The following is a 14,347-nucleotide window of genomic DNA, read 5'->3' as shown; positions in this document are numbered from 1 at the left end:
CTGTCGCTCTTCTGGTAGCCAATGGAAAAGACAAAGGTTACCGAAACCGGCCCGAAAGGTTCCGAACAATTTTTTTCACTACCACTGCTTTGATTTGTGTACGTACACGAAACACCAAACTCATTGCGTCCCCCTTTTTCATATAATCATTTTTGTTCTTCCTTCTCTCTCGAAACTGTTTCATCGGCATTTTTCTCAGTACTTCGTTCTTTTTGCATGTGCCGAACATACATCGGAGGAAGATGGAAGAACAAAAATTGCCATAGGATAAAGAGAGAAGTAACGATTTCGGCATTTCGTGTACGTACACAAATCAAAGCAGTGGTAGTGAAAAAAATTGCTCGGAACCTTTCGCGCCGGTTTCGGCAACCTTCGTGTTATTCATTGCCCAAGCGCCACAAGCTTCGGGTCGAGGTAGGGAACCCCCGAAACCGAAGCAAAAACGAAAAATGGTGGCCCCTTTCGGGGCCCTCGCTCTTTTTCTCTTCTCTTCCTTCTACACATTCTCATGTCTCGAGCTGTTACGCGGAATTGAACCGCGTTGTTTCCACTCCGGCCTCTGCGCACCTACCGCAAGACCGTCGCTCTTTGTTGAGAACGGTGTGCTAAAGGCTCAATATATATCTACTGCGTAGTCGTTTGTATGGACTGTATGGGAATGCATCGTTCGCGCTCAACCCGCTCTAGCCATTTAAACCTCTCGCGGAGCGAATTCATATGGCCACCGCGTTTCGGTTTTTGCTCTTCATTTAGCGATCGCTTGCGCTGCGTACGTATGCATGAATGACCGCTCGCGCTGGGTATACTCGTACGGGTACCCGTACGTACGTATTCGACCGCGCTGGGTATACCCGTACGGGTACCCGTACGTCCGTATTCGACCGCGCTGGGTATTCGACTGGTCTACGATTGCTCGCGCTGGGTTTTCGATCGCTCGCGCTGGGTCTTCGAAGACCCGATCGCGCAGGGCATTTAAACTTCGTACCGTATTGCATTGCGCATGCGCACTTTGATGCACAAACCTCGATTTTTCAGTTCGGATCGGCTGCCGCGGCAACAGATGGGCGCGGTAAGGAGAGATTTCTGGCGGTGGCGGGACGGGGGAATTTCTGCGTTGGTGTAAAAGAGACAAGAATATCACCATCTCGCTCTTGCCCATTGAATTCCCTATCTCCACCCGAAGCTATTGCTGGTAGGGAATTCAATGGGCAAGAGCGAGATGGTGATATTCTTGTCTCTTTTACACCAACGCAGAAATTCCCCCGTCAGGCCACTGCCAGAAATCTCTCCTTACCGCGCCCATCTGTTGCCGCGGCAGCCGATCCGAACTGAAAAATCGAGGTTTGTGCATCAAAGTGCGCATGCGCAATGCAATACGGTACGAAGTTTAAATGCCCTGCGCGATCGGGTCTTCGAAGACCCAGCGCGAGCGATCGAAAACCCAGCGCGAGCAATCGTAGACCAGTCGAATACCCAGCGCGGTCGAATACGGACGTACGGGTACCCGCACGGGTATACCCAGCGCGGTCGAATACGTACGTACGGGTACCCGTACGAGTATACCCAGCGCGAGCGGTCATTCATTCTTACGTACGCAGCGCAAGCGATCGCTAAATGAAGAGCAAAAACCGAAACGCGGTGGCCATATGAATTCGCTCCGCGAGAGGTTTAAATGGCTAGAGCGGGTTGAGCGTATACCGATGCATTCCCATACAGTCCATACAAACGGCTACGCAGTAGATATATATTGGGCCTTTAGCACACCGTTCTCAACAAAGAGCGACGGTCTTGCGGTAGGTGCGCAGAGACCGGAGTGGAAACAACGCGGTTCAATTCCGCGTAACAGCTCGAGACATGAGAATGTGTAGAAGGAAGAGAAGAGAAAAAGAGCGAGGGCCCCGAAAGAGGCCACCATTTTTCGTTTTTGCCGCGGCAACTTCGGTTTTGCTTCGGAAATTTCCAACCAAATCTTTCTGAATATTCGTGTCCCGATTTGGCCACAATTTGGCTGGCTTTACTTCGTGCAGTGTTTCGGGGGTGCCTACCAGAAGAGCGACAGGATAAGAAAATGTTCGGGTTTTCGGAGTTCCCATTCCCGCTGCTGCCAGTTTTTTTCTGTTACTGTTGGAGGAGCAGGAAAGGAAACAGTATTATAATTGTTTCTCATGATATGTCGCTAAATTATGGGACTCCTAGTATGTCCCTTTCTTAGAAAGTTTGTTAAAAAGATACCGTAGTCGGTCTTTCGTACCCCAAGGGGTCTTAATTCGAATTGCGACTTTGCAGTTGGCACGTGATGTGTTGGAACCGTTGTCTTATAGCACCGCGGCTATTATTTTGCTGCTATGAGTTTATAAGAGCGCCTATTTTCGTTAGCTCTTTAAAATGTCCTAGCTACAAAACGTTTGTTCTTGAGACTGCAACAGTTTTAGACAAAAGATTTACATGACACAAAATTTGTATTTCTTGAATCCCTACGCAGTGTTGCTTATAATACTCAGAAGACAGCATTGATCATAGAACGGAACCATATTCCTCAGCTGCGCGAGTCATAATAGAACTGCAGTTGTCCGTCACTGAGAACATCGGTCAGAGGTTACCGGATCAAGCAGCTTCCTTCTAGCAACAGTCGAAGCTCAGCGTGCAGCATTGCCAGGCTCGGCTTGAATTTGCTCACTAAGGTGTAGTCCATTAGCGAAATGTGCTGTTCAGTGATGAACTCAAGGTATGGCATATGTGAGACAGCTCCGGAACAAGCTATATGACCTACGATTTGAGCTACCCGTCGGCACAGTTTGTATATCATGATCTAGGACTGCTTTACGGGTTAGAGTGTAGGACCTTTACCTTTACCTTTAGCTAAGCGGCTTTGACGAAATTTAATGAAATATGCACGATAAGCCGTGCAATGGGAAATACAGAGGCTCAAAAATGAGAAATGGATGTGGTGTACAACTTGTGTCCGACATTGTAGTTCTTCATGAGAAAACAGCAACCAAAATGATTAAATTTCCTTCATGGTCAAACAATTAAAGAAAAACCAAAGATGCGCATCTAGGGATGTACGTTACTTATAAGGTAGTATGCGTAAATATTCCAAATTTACCTTGCCTCCTGTACGGTTGCAAAGGAAAGCAGTATATTGCTGCTCACTCTCGCTGCAGTAGTTTTTTTCGGATTTTGCCGAAGCTAATCCGCACACCTCGTCAGCGCGTTAGCCGCGCCCGAAGAACGCGCAGACGACGTGTGCACACCCCTTATGATTGCTCGCGTTGAGTTTTCGATCGCTCGCGCTGGGTCTTCGCGCAGGGCATTTAGACTAGTGTTGGGTAAAGTGCGATTGTGCGCACAGTGCGCACCGCACAGCACAATGCTTGAAGTGCGCGCACTTCTCGCACAGTGCGCACTTTTCGCACAGTGCGCACTTTTCGCACAGTGCGCACTTTTCGCACAGTGCGCTCTTCTCGCACAGTGCGCACTTCTCGATCTTCAGGCGCACTTTAAGCTCTGAGCTATTACAGTTTTTTTAGAATAAGTAAAACAGTAGAGGAGATGGACCAACATGATGTTGTGCAGGGTTGTTCGCTGCATAGTGTTATGTATGAAATACTGCGTAATTATTTTACTGGCTATATTTTTCTTTCTTCTTATGGGGGGTGCCCATGGCGCAGCGGTAGCGCGAGGAAACACCACACCATAGGTGTAGTGTGGGATCGAATCTCGAGTCTGGCACCCCCTCGGTATTACGAACGGCTGACCACCGATCTATAATATACCGTCTTTCGGACACACAAACTCTCTTCGGAGAGAGGCCTTGTCCCACTAGGGGATGTCGTGCCATATAAAAAAAAAAATATTTCTCTTTCTCTCTCTTGCTCGCTATCACTCTCTGCGTCACCACCCTCGCCACTGCAGAACTTTACTCACAACAACCCTGCACAACATCATGTCATCCATCTCTACTGTTTTAATTATTCAAAAAAAAAACTGTTATAGCTCAGTGCTTAAAGTGCGCCTAAAGTGCGCACCGTGCGCACTCTGCTTGAAGTACGTACTATTCATGCGCACTGTGCGAGAAGTGCGCACTGTGCGAGAAGTGCGCACTGTGCGAGAAGTGCGCACTGTGCGAGAAGTGCGCACTGTGCGCGAAGTGCGCACTGTGCGAGAAGTGCGCACTGAGCGAGAAGTGCGCACTGTGCGCGAAGTGCGCACTGTGCGCGAAGTGCGCACTGTGCGAGAAGTGCGCACTGAGCGAGAAGTGCGCACTGTGCGCACAGCACACCTTGGTTAAAGTGCGTGTGCGCACAGCACACTAAATTTTGGTGCTTTTTCCAACACTAATTTAGACTTCGTATCGTATTGCAATGCGCATGCGCATTTTGATGACTTCACACATGAGGGATCGGCTAGCCAATCACAAGTCTCGATTTTTCAGTTCGGATCGGCTGCCGCGGCAACAGATGGGTGCGGTATGAAGAGATTTCTGGCGGTGGCGGGACGGGGGAATTTCTGCCTTGGTGTAAAAGAGACAAGAATATCACCATCTCGCTCTTGCCCATTGAATTCCCTATCTCCACCCGAAGCTATGGATGGTAGGGAAACGTAGAGGGGCAAGAACTTTTCATAGTTCGGGTCAATTGATGAACGAGGGTGACGAGCCATGGTAGCGACGGTAGGTGGGGCTGTAGGCTCGACCGTGAGCTGGAGTGAGATGGAAATACATTTCAACTCAAAATTGCTACTAGGGAAGAAACGAAGTGAAAGAAAGAAACAAAGAGAGCGCATGAAAATGAAGCAAATAGCAAAGGCGATGCCGTATAATTTTTTTATTAAGAACAAAAACAATAATAGACTGTACTAACAGCACACTTGTACACTATACCCGGACCGGCAATGGCGGACTGTTCCATTATTATTAATCTAACTAACTCGACTCAACCCAAACAATGTTATGACTAAAAACGCGTGATTCCATCTTCTTCTCGACCTAACTCTCTGGTATCACTCGAATCACTTTCTCGATTGCATCCGTTTCCTGGCCCAGCATAATGGAAGCCTTCAAGCGAACAGCCATCTCTCCAAGCTTCCTGGGTTTTACCAGGAATGAAATAGGAACGCCCACATTCGGTTTAACGCTGATCGACTTCGTGTAGCTGGATGCTGAATGAGAGAGATAAGTTAATAAGATAAGAAATTATCAAATAATTTTAGAGCTCTGGATTCAACTTAGAGAGAGACACTTACCTCCTGCAGGTTGCCCAACGAAATCGGTTTGATTCCCAACATTATACATCGTTATATCAGCAATGTATTCTTCGCCGAGGTAGTTGAACAAGGTGAACTGTAGCGCAACAGCCTCACCTTGCTTGATGGTGCATGGAAGATTATCGACGATGTAAAACGACTGAACCGTGGTGAACTCGATCGGCTGTTTGATGATCCCCAGTCCGTACTCGGGATCGATTGAGAAAGCCGTCAGTGACCAGACCGCTGTTGACTCTGGCACATTTTCGTTTAACATAAGTCGTCCATTGTTTGGAATTGTAAGGTTTTTCCACAGAAAAGACTCCACGAAATTTGTGCGAAACGGGATAATTTTCCTGCCCAACCAATTCGATTCCAATCTAGGAAAAGTATCGCTAGCTGAAATATGATCAAGATGCTTTAATGGCTTTCTGACAAGAATTGTGAAAAAGCTTCAATTTTGCTATTGTCATCTTCTATATCTATCTATCTAATATATAAAAGTTAGCAACTTGTAAGGTGTAGGATTGAACAAGCTCAATTTGCATGCAAGTTTTCTATGCAATCGGTAGACTATTGCTAAACTAGGAAAACCAATTCCCAACCAACAATCCCGCAACAGAAGAACTGATAAGCGTCTTCACAATCGGTCCTATTGCGCTTTGTTCTCGATTTGAAGTCACTAATTTGCCACGGATGTTTAGTATTTACAGTTTGTCCACAAATGTGGAACATGAACAAAAATAGCTAAGCGTATTTACTTTTGGCAAAAAGTACCGAACAGCTATTCCCATTACGTCCCAACTGACGGCGACATGCAACATTGCCCCGTTTCCCCACATTTCAAACCCCTTAAGTCCAGCACTGTCAGCTTTCTCTTACAGACTTTGTCTTCCCACTCGTTCTAATGTTGAACCGGTGTGCTTGGGGGGAAGTCACATCTGCCCTTTCACATCTTCCCTTTTAGTCTGACACATTGCTATAGCGGAACCGATCGTGTAGCATTCCCATACTGCAAAGCAACCCACTTGTGTGTTGGTGCACTTTATGTCGATCAATCATGTACAGAATAATAAAGGATGTTTGCATGAATGCCATCACGCACCAACTGTCAATCGCGAAGCGGTGAAGTTTTAAGTCTTCAAAACATCCAGCGCTAGTACAGACGAGTGGAAAAGTGTAATGCTTAGATTACACGTGGCGCAAAACTCTGAGACAGGCGAAAATATCATTATTTTCTGTCACTTTTTTTTTGCTTCGTGTAGACGTTCCTATTCGTGAGCCGATGCTGATGTAAGCGCATTCAATGTTGATTTGATTGTTGAACTGTAAAAAAAAAAAAACAGCACAGAGGTATTGTGTACACCGAAATCTTATCAACAACCACTGTACATCATCACAAACAACTATTTTCCATCCACCGGCACTCTGTACCAGGGGCGCAAATGTTTGCAAATCTATTTTTCACTCGCCGACCGAAACACAGATTTTACGATAAAATATGCGACGTGCGACAAAGCACTGACACCAGCCTTAGCCCGACTATCGCCGATACACGAGAGACCAGCGATTACGCTTCGTTTACCATGCCCTTAAGAATACTTGGATTACCAAAATACTTTTCAAGTTGAAAAAAGTTGTGTTTTGAAGCAATTTTAGAATGACGCGTGGCACTGTGCCCGGGCCTTATGAAATACGTTCAATGAGTTAAGTGAATAAAATGCTCGATAACGGGTAATACCAAAGACAATCAACAGACAGGTCGGGTCAAAGCTGTTTTTCGCTCCGCCATTGTTGTGACAGTTGGTTAAAAAAGTGTTTACAAAAATTTCCAGCATACTTGTGGGAGATCTTCGCCAAAATCTTTGCGAAATAGGCAGTTGGTAATTCTAGATCACAGTATCCATGGTTTTGTGGGTAGAAACTGCTCTTCTGTGTGAAATCATGGGATATGGATCCTTTTGCTCGCCGTGATTGCCGAAATTAAGTGTGTTGGTCTGCATTATACGGAGTTATGTTGATGAAACATACCAAATTTTGCAGTTTTGCTCCACTTTCTTCGCTGTTCGTGAGAAGTAAACAAAATTTTAACCAACTGTCAAAAATTTTCCCACGGTTTTCGGCTCGTTACATGGTATGCTGCGACCTGTCTGTTAATTGTCTTTGGGTAATACCCTTATTAGACGAGGAATGTATCTGTCATATTTTTCCAGAAGTTATCTGCCAAACGCGCTTGATAGATACATTTCTTCATCAAAATCGGAATCAGGCATGATCGGTTCCGATTTTCTTTCGACTGGAATTTATATTACAAAGTGTTGCTTTTAAGTTTTTGCTTTGTTGTTTACAACGGATTTTGTTCGTTACTCTAGGATGAACAATACGCTAAATTCAAACGTGAAAATGATCGAATAACTGCAAAACTCATTTTGTGGAACTTTGCGTTATTACACGAGCGGACATCATTTATATGTCAAACGCCCTGCCAGAGCCTGCTTTGACAGTAAAAGGATGGAAAAATATGACAGAAGCATTCCTCGGCTAATAAGGGTATAACTAGCAAAGGTCTTCGTATAATTTAACCAAAAAAAACGAAAAAAACATGCACCACCAACAAAAGTCATGGCGAATTTACTTTATATTGTGTTCTCGAATACCGGGATACACGATTCATCAAGTGCTTTGAAACACATACAAAACACAAATTCATATAAAACACAGTCACACACAAAACGAAAATATCACGACGATGCACAAATCAACCAGAAAGCAATCCAGAGTTCACTCCGATGGACAAACACGCAGAAACTGAAAGAGATGTTTGATAGATAGTTTTTCTACAAGAAATAGTTTCAAAACTTCCTAACATTGATATGAAGTCGAACAGTACCGATTTCAATGGTTGAAGAAGTGACCCAACTGGACTTGGAAAAATGTTGAATGAATGTTACATTTGACTAAAATTCCATATTTCACCTCAAAAACTAAATAGTGCAGCCTGTGTAACCGGGAAAATGAGCTAGTATTTTTAAAATCGACAAGAATACGTACCACCTTCAAGTTTTAAGCTGTCCAAAGTTCGCGCAAAGAGTCCCATACTCTGTAAAGGAACAATCAAAAGAACTATGATTAACTTGCTCTTTAGATCTAGCTTTACTTTGCTCACATGAATTTTATCGTGTTCATTATTCTGAATATAATGAAAGTTGTCAAACACTGCCTCTATGTTTTCCCAGTGCACATCATGGTTGCCATTGTGCTGGAGTAAGCTTTTGACGTAAGCTGCAAGGGCTACATAGGATCCAGGCCGACCTTGCATGAACAGGTAAATTTGTCCTCCAGGTTTCACTTCACGATCCTGCTCATCGATCACCATCTTAAACTGATAGAAAAGAACCAATCAATATGAACATTTTACTTGTTAAACTTACAACTTCGGGAGTTTATCAAGCTGTCGTTAAGCCATGACGCACATTGTTACTCAGCTCTTTGAATTCAATATCAACGGTATCGTATACTATTGTATCCTTAGCTAGAGTTGCTACAATGACTCTCGATTTCGGGACCATTTTGCTGTTGGCATTGATTTGAAGTGGAACTTTATGGGTTTTGCTGGGTCTCAGCAATCCTTCATCGATGATGTTCCCCTTGGATACAACGTAGTACACGAGGAATTGCATTTTATCTGTGCAGGTTATCGAGTACTTGATGGGTTCATTCAACATTATCCTGCAGAAAAGAGAGTTTCCCATTGCATTTCAATTAGTTTTGCATAAGTGCACGTCGAGATTCGAACACTTACTCTGATTTCAGTTCAATTTTGACGTAAGCATCTGTGTTAGTTTCGACTCGATGGATATCCTCGGTCAGGAGATCATTGTCTTCGATTTTCACCTGGAATAAGGATAATAAAGACGGTGGGGTTTGAACCAAGTGTATCTTTAAATCAGTAGCTTTTCTCATTAAAGTACCCACTTCAATATTAATCGTGTCTGAATCTGCCGACGGCATGAGAGTTTGCTTGATCACTCCATTCTTGTCACTAGTTAGATTTTCAATATATTCTTCATTGAGACCGAAAATGGCCACTTCGGTCACGACATTCGCTGCGGGAGTTCCGTTGTGGTACTTAACGTGAATATCGCATTTGTACGGCATGCCTGGCCGGAATGCAGGACTATCTTTTATCAGTTCCACGTGGTATCGGTACTTGTGCACCGTTATTGGCTTGTAGATTGTTAAGGTGCGATCTGAAAATACGCATCATTATTTTTTTCGTGATGAAATCCTGTCAAACCAACGTAGCGTTGCAATATTTACTTGTGTATTTCTCGATGAACGTAAAGTTGATATTCACATCGTGTTGAGGCTCGTAAAAATCGAGAAGACCATTGAATTTGAGTTGTGCCTGACCCATACCGTAAACTTCCCACGTTTTTGTTTGATCTAATATACCATCTGACAAATAAAGGCGCAAAATAGCCGTCCCTTGTACCGGTTTGCCGGTGAAGTATTTGGCTTCTACCGTTAAGTCGAGCGATTGATCTTCTTCCAGCGGCACCTTTGTAGGGTAGACGTCGATTTCATACGTAGAGAGTACATATTCCTTCACCTCGAACGACTTCGTCACCAGTTCTTCTCCACCAATTTTCACGGACATTTTAAACTTCCCCATCAGTGGCGTTGGAGCTATTTCGAGTTTGTTCTCGAAAACTCCAAGATGTAGACGTCCTGCCGACCACTTGCGGATCACATTCCCGCGTGGATCTTGAATGGTTACATTCACCGTTTTCACGTTAGCCGAAGGTTTCAAATTGGTGTCCAATACTATAACTCGAAAGTTGACCGTATCACCGGGCTTGAAGACTGGCTTATCGAGCTGTATCAATCCGGAAACTGATTTGGTTTTAAGTATAAGATCAGCCTCCTTATGGAAGCTGAAATCTCGCTGGCCATCCAAAGTGATTTTGTAGTTGCCAGGTACCAAATCCGGGAGCTGTAAGGAACGGTTTGTTAACAACACGTCTTCATTGATTGCGAAGGAAAACGAACTTCAAAGTTCACCAAACGGTTTTGATAGTTTTGCACATCCACTGTTTTGGTGAGGCCGAGTATGGTTTCACCAGCTTCCGTTGTACCGTTTATTTGAACATTCAGATCCACTCTGCCCGTGGATGAATTGAAATTAGTTAAGACCAGCGTGTAATTCTGGTTCGATCGGATAAATTTCGGACCAACCACAAGCAACCTGAAACGGACATCAAAAAAGAATTTGTCTTACCATGCTGTTCTATTTTGAATTTAAAAGTGCAGCATAAGATAAGGAAAGTTGTAACAAAATGTACCCATGAGTAGCACTGAGGAGGGTTATCACCAAGAGTAATTGTGACTGTAAGAGTTGCCACATCTCGATGCCGCGAATAAGCACTTAGACGTCCACTTTCGAAGCAACTTGAAGTGAAACTGAATGTGACCCGTCTTTTTCGTTGGTAATGTATTATAAATAGCAATCTCGCGATATGTCTTACCACGATGGGAATTCCCCGACGTCGTTCCTATTTGATAATGGGAAGATCCAAACTAATAATTAAGTATTTATATTTTTATACTAGCTTGAAACCCCACGTTATGCTCTGAACCATAGGTTAGATTATCATGTTGTGTATTGGATTATAATTATAACCTGTTTCCACTTAGGGTTGAATGATGTGACATTTGCTTTGAATCGCTTGCCAATGCGGTTGAATTGTCACAGACGGCTGACTACGGCTGGCCGTAGTGGCACGCGATTCGAAGCAACATTCAGCCCTAAATGGAAACAGGTGTAAATATACACCGAAGGGAACAAGAATAGCACCACCCTGTGATTTGCAATATTTTTAAAATTTCCATTGATGTTCTTGCTTTTTTACATTTGGAACACTATTACAATCTGTTTTACAACCACTGTATTAACGTGAGCTAATAGCGTTTTAACCAAATAGTTCATGAAAATTGTGAGGAAATAAAAATTGCACCACTTTGTTCACAAATTGAATATACATGTAATATAACAAAAGCTAAAATCTACACTGTGGTGCAAAATTTATCGGACACATCTGATCTGAGCTTTGTTGATTGGCTCGTTAAACTTGTATTATAATTGTTTTTTGTTTTACGTATCGGTTTTCCTTTGATACATTAATTTTCATAATTAATCATGTTTTATAATGCGTAATGAGTTTAGCAGCCATACGCTTTAGGGGGAGAAGAAGAAGAAGAATAATGTGTAATGTTATGGTAAGAAGATTTTTTCGACGAAGTCTTGCAAACCGCTGTGGATAATTTAGTCGCAATTTTTACAGCGGTTAAAAGCCCACAATGTTCGAAAGGAAGGAAACATCGGTAGCTCAACGAAGTAATGTTATTTTACGTCATAAAACTCGGTGTAACTAATCGTAAAATTGCTGAATATCTTGGAATTCCGAAGTCGGACATCATTTCCCGACAAAAAACCACCGGCGGCATCGAGAAACGCCCCAGATATGGGCGTCCACAGGATCTTTTACAACGCAACAAGTGGTATTTGGCACAAGCTGTCAAAAATGATCCGTTCATTAGTGGTGGAAAGTTAGCAGGTGATCAGGGACCCATCTTTGGAAAACCTGTAAGACGGTTCGCCAGCAGCAGAGCCTTGAAAGAAATAGAAATCAAGAGTCGTACACCTCGGGAAAAACCATTCATAACTAAGCAGAACCAAGGAGCACGTAAACAAACCAATGTAATCCTGGAAAAAAGTACTATGGACTAACGAAAGTTAGATCAACGGGAGAGCTTCAGATAGATGTGTTGAAGTTTGCCAGCCCAAAATATAAATATATATAAATAACTCCCCAAAGCCCAGATTTAAACCCCATCGAGCATTTATGGTATGAAATTGGACGAGAACTACAAAAGAAGCACATCACTAACAGAAAACAATTAATGCAGGAAATCGAAGTTGTCAGAAACTGTCTACTTCCAGAAACAACCAACAACTTGGTCGAATCCATGCCAATTATTGAAAATAATGTTTTGTCATTTCTTTTATACCTAATTCACAAAAATGTTGTTCTGGTCTGATTTTTTATTCTTATTCAAAAGATTTTTAGACCAGTTTTTGAGGAACAGAGCTGTACCATGATCAGTTTTGATGATTAGCTGTTTCAGACCCATTTCTTCTAAATGCCTTGAAAAATCAAAGAACTCAAGACTCAAATCAAACTTTCTATAGTTGCGTATCGTAACACGTTAAAATTGTTATTTTGTGAAGGTAGTTCAGTAGCTGAACAAAACATCAAATGGATGTTATTTTTATTTCATTGCCGTTTTCATGAATTATTTGACTTTAACATCACTGGAAACTAGAAAATGAAACTGATAGTAATAACATTCCAAACTGGAAAAAGATTTAATTTTATGGACATTTTTAAAAAATATTGGCAAAAAACAGGGTGGAGCTATTCTTGTTTCCTCCAGTGTATATTCTAACGAGTTTGAATAGTGTAATCAAAGAGATTTCAACTAGAAATTTACTGACGTTTGTGTTAACATACGGATTGCGGATGGCGTTGCTGAGAACCACAAAACCGAACTATTTATAATCGGACCTACGGCTTAACTTTCAGCTTCAGATGAACAGCCAGATGTTTCCGACTAGTTCTTTTTTTTTGCTTATTTCTTCTATCTTATCACTTGCCGAAGAGATTAGACTGCCTTTTCTGAGCCAAATTGACAACTGGTTTAGGAATGAGAACCGTTCCAGCAGTTCCGTTAATAGTATTAGTTTTCCCATTTGGTAATCATTAGTAACGAATGTTGGGTTTTCCCTTGTGCAACAAACAACAATCTTTTCTTAAACAGTACTGATAAAATTCTGTGGAATGAAAGTAAAACATGGGAAATACGTTTTAATCTGCCAAATAGCCTCAGATGTGAGATCTGTTTATCAAGAAAATGTGGATTGCTTTTGCATGCCCAGTGGAAGAGTGTCCAGAAGAAGCTTACTTGTGTAGCGATTAAAACTCGTTTTTAGGCGAGGGCAGATTGACCTTCCGTCCTCTCTGAAACGATGTTTGGCTGCTAGACTGCAATCGCTAGAGGCGACTATGTTGAATAAGGGGACTTTTACGTATAAGCTGTGGTGTATGGGAATGTCACACGAGATCTATACTATAGCGCGACGTCCCTTCAAGAAACGCGACGTCGCCTGACAGGCGGCTGAACTCCGTACAAAAAAACTGTCTCACAATTCGCATAAAAACGTTACCTAGTGTAGAAACAACGAAAAACGTGGCGTTGCTTTAGCTCTTGTTAAAAATCAATTCAATCCTAAACAAACTGACAGCTGTACAAAACGCAAACAAACCGAAACACAAACGCAAACAAAACGAGCTATATTCTCCACGAAACATCGGATTTTAAGTGTAATTACCCATGGAGCACGGCACTACCCACGGAACACGGCACGAAGTAAATCAAAGTCAATTGATGGTTGATCGAGATACTAATAGTCAGAAAGATTTGCCCACGAAATTCGAAACAAAACCGAAGTTACCGCGGCAAAAAACGAAAAACAAAGGCCCCTTTTGGGCCCTCTTTTTCTCTTCTCTTCCTTCTATACATTCTCATGTTACGAGCTGTTTCGTGGACTTGAACCGCGTTGTGTCCACTACGGTCTGTGCTCGCCAAACGTAGGACCGTCGCTCTTTGTTGAGAATGATGTGCGAAATGCGTAATATGTATCTACCCAAGAGCCATAAGTGCTATAGAAACTGACGCTGTATATTCAATGCATACTCATGTGCATATTCAGGTAATATGCAGCTCGAGCTGAAGAAAAAACCGAAGTTGCAAACCTCTACTCAGGGTGCATAAAATACGTAGCTAAACAAATATCATGGAATTCAACAACAAAAATTTCGCTGAGTTTGCGCCCCAATGTGATATATATTTTCCCGTACTCCCCTACCTACGTCGCGCTTTGCTAGCGCGATTGTTCTGCCGAAACTGGGCTACATTTGACTCGGGGTCCACACTACAGCGCGACGTCGCCGACGTGTATACAAAAACACATTATTTGCAA

The sequence above is a fragment of the Anopheles ziemanni genome, chromosome 3 (assembly GCF_943734765.1).
Source record: "Anopheles ziemanni chromosome 3, idAnoZiCoDA_A2_x.2, whole genome shotgun sequence".
NCBI classification, from domain to species: domain Eukaryota; kingdom Metazoa; phylum Arthropoda; class Insecta; order Diptera; family Culicidae; genus Anopheles; species Anopheles ziemanni.
Note: the sequence above shows the minus strand (reverse complement) of the source record.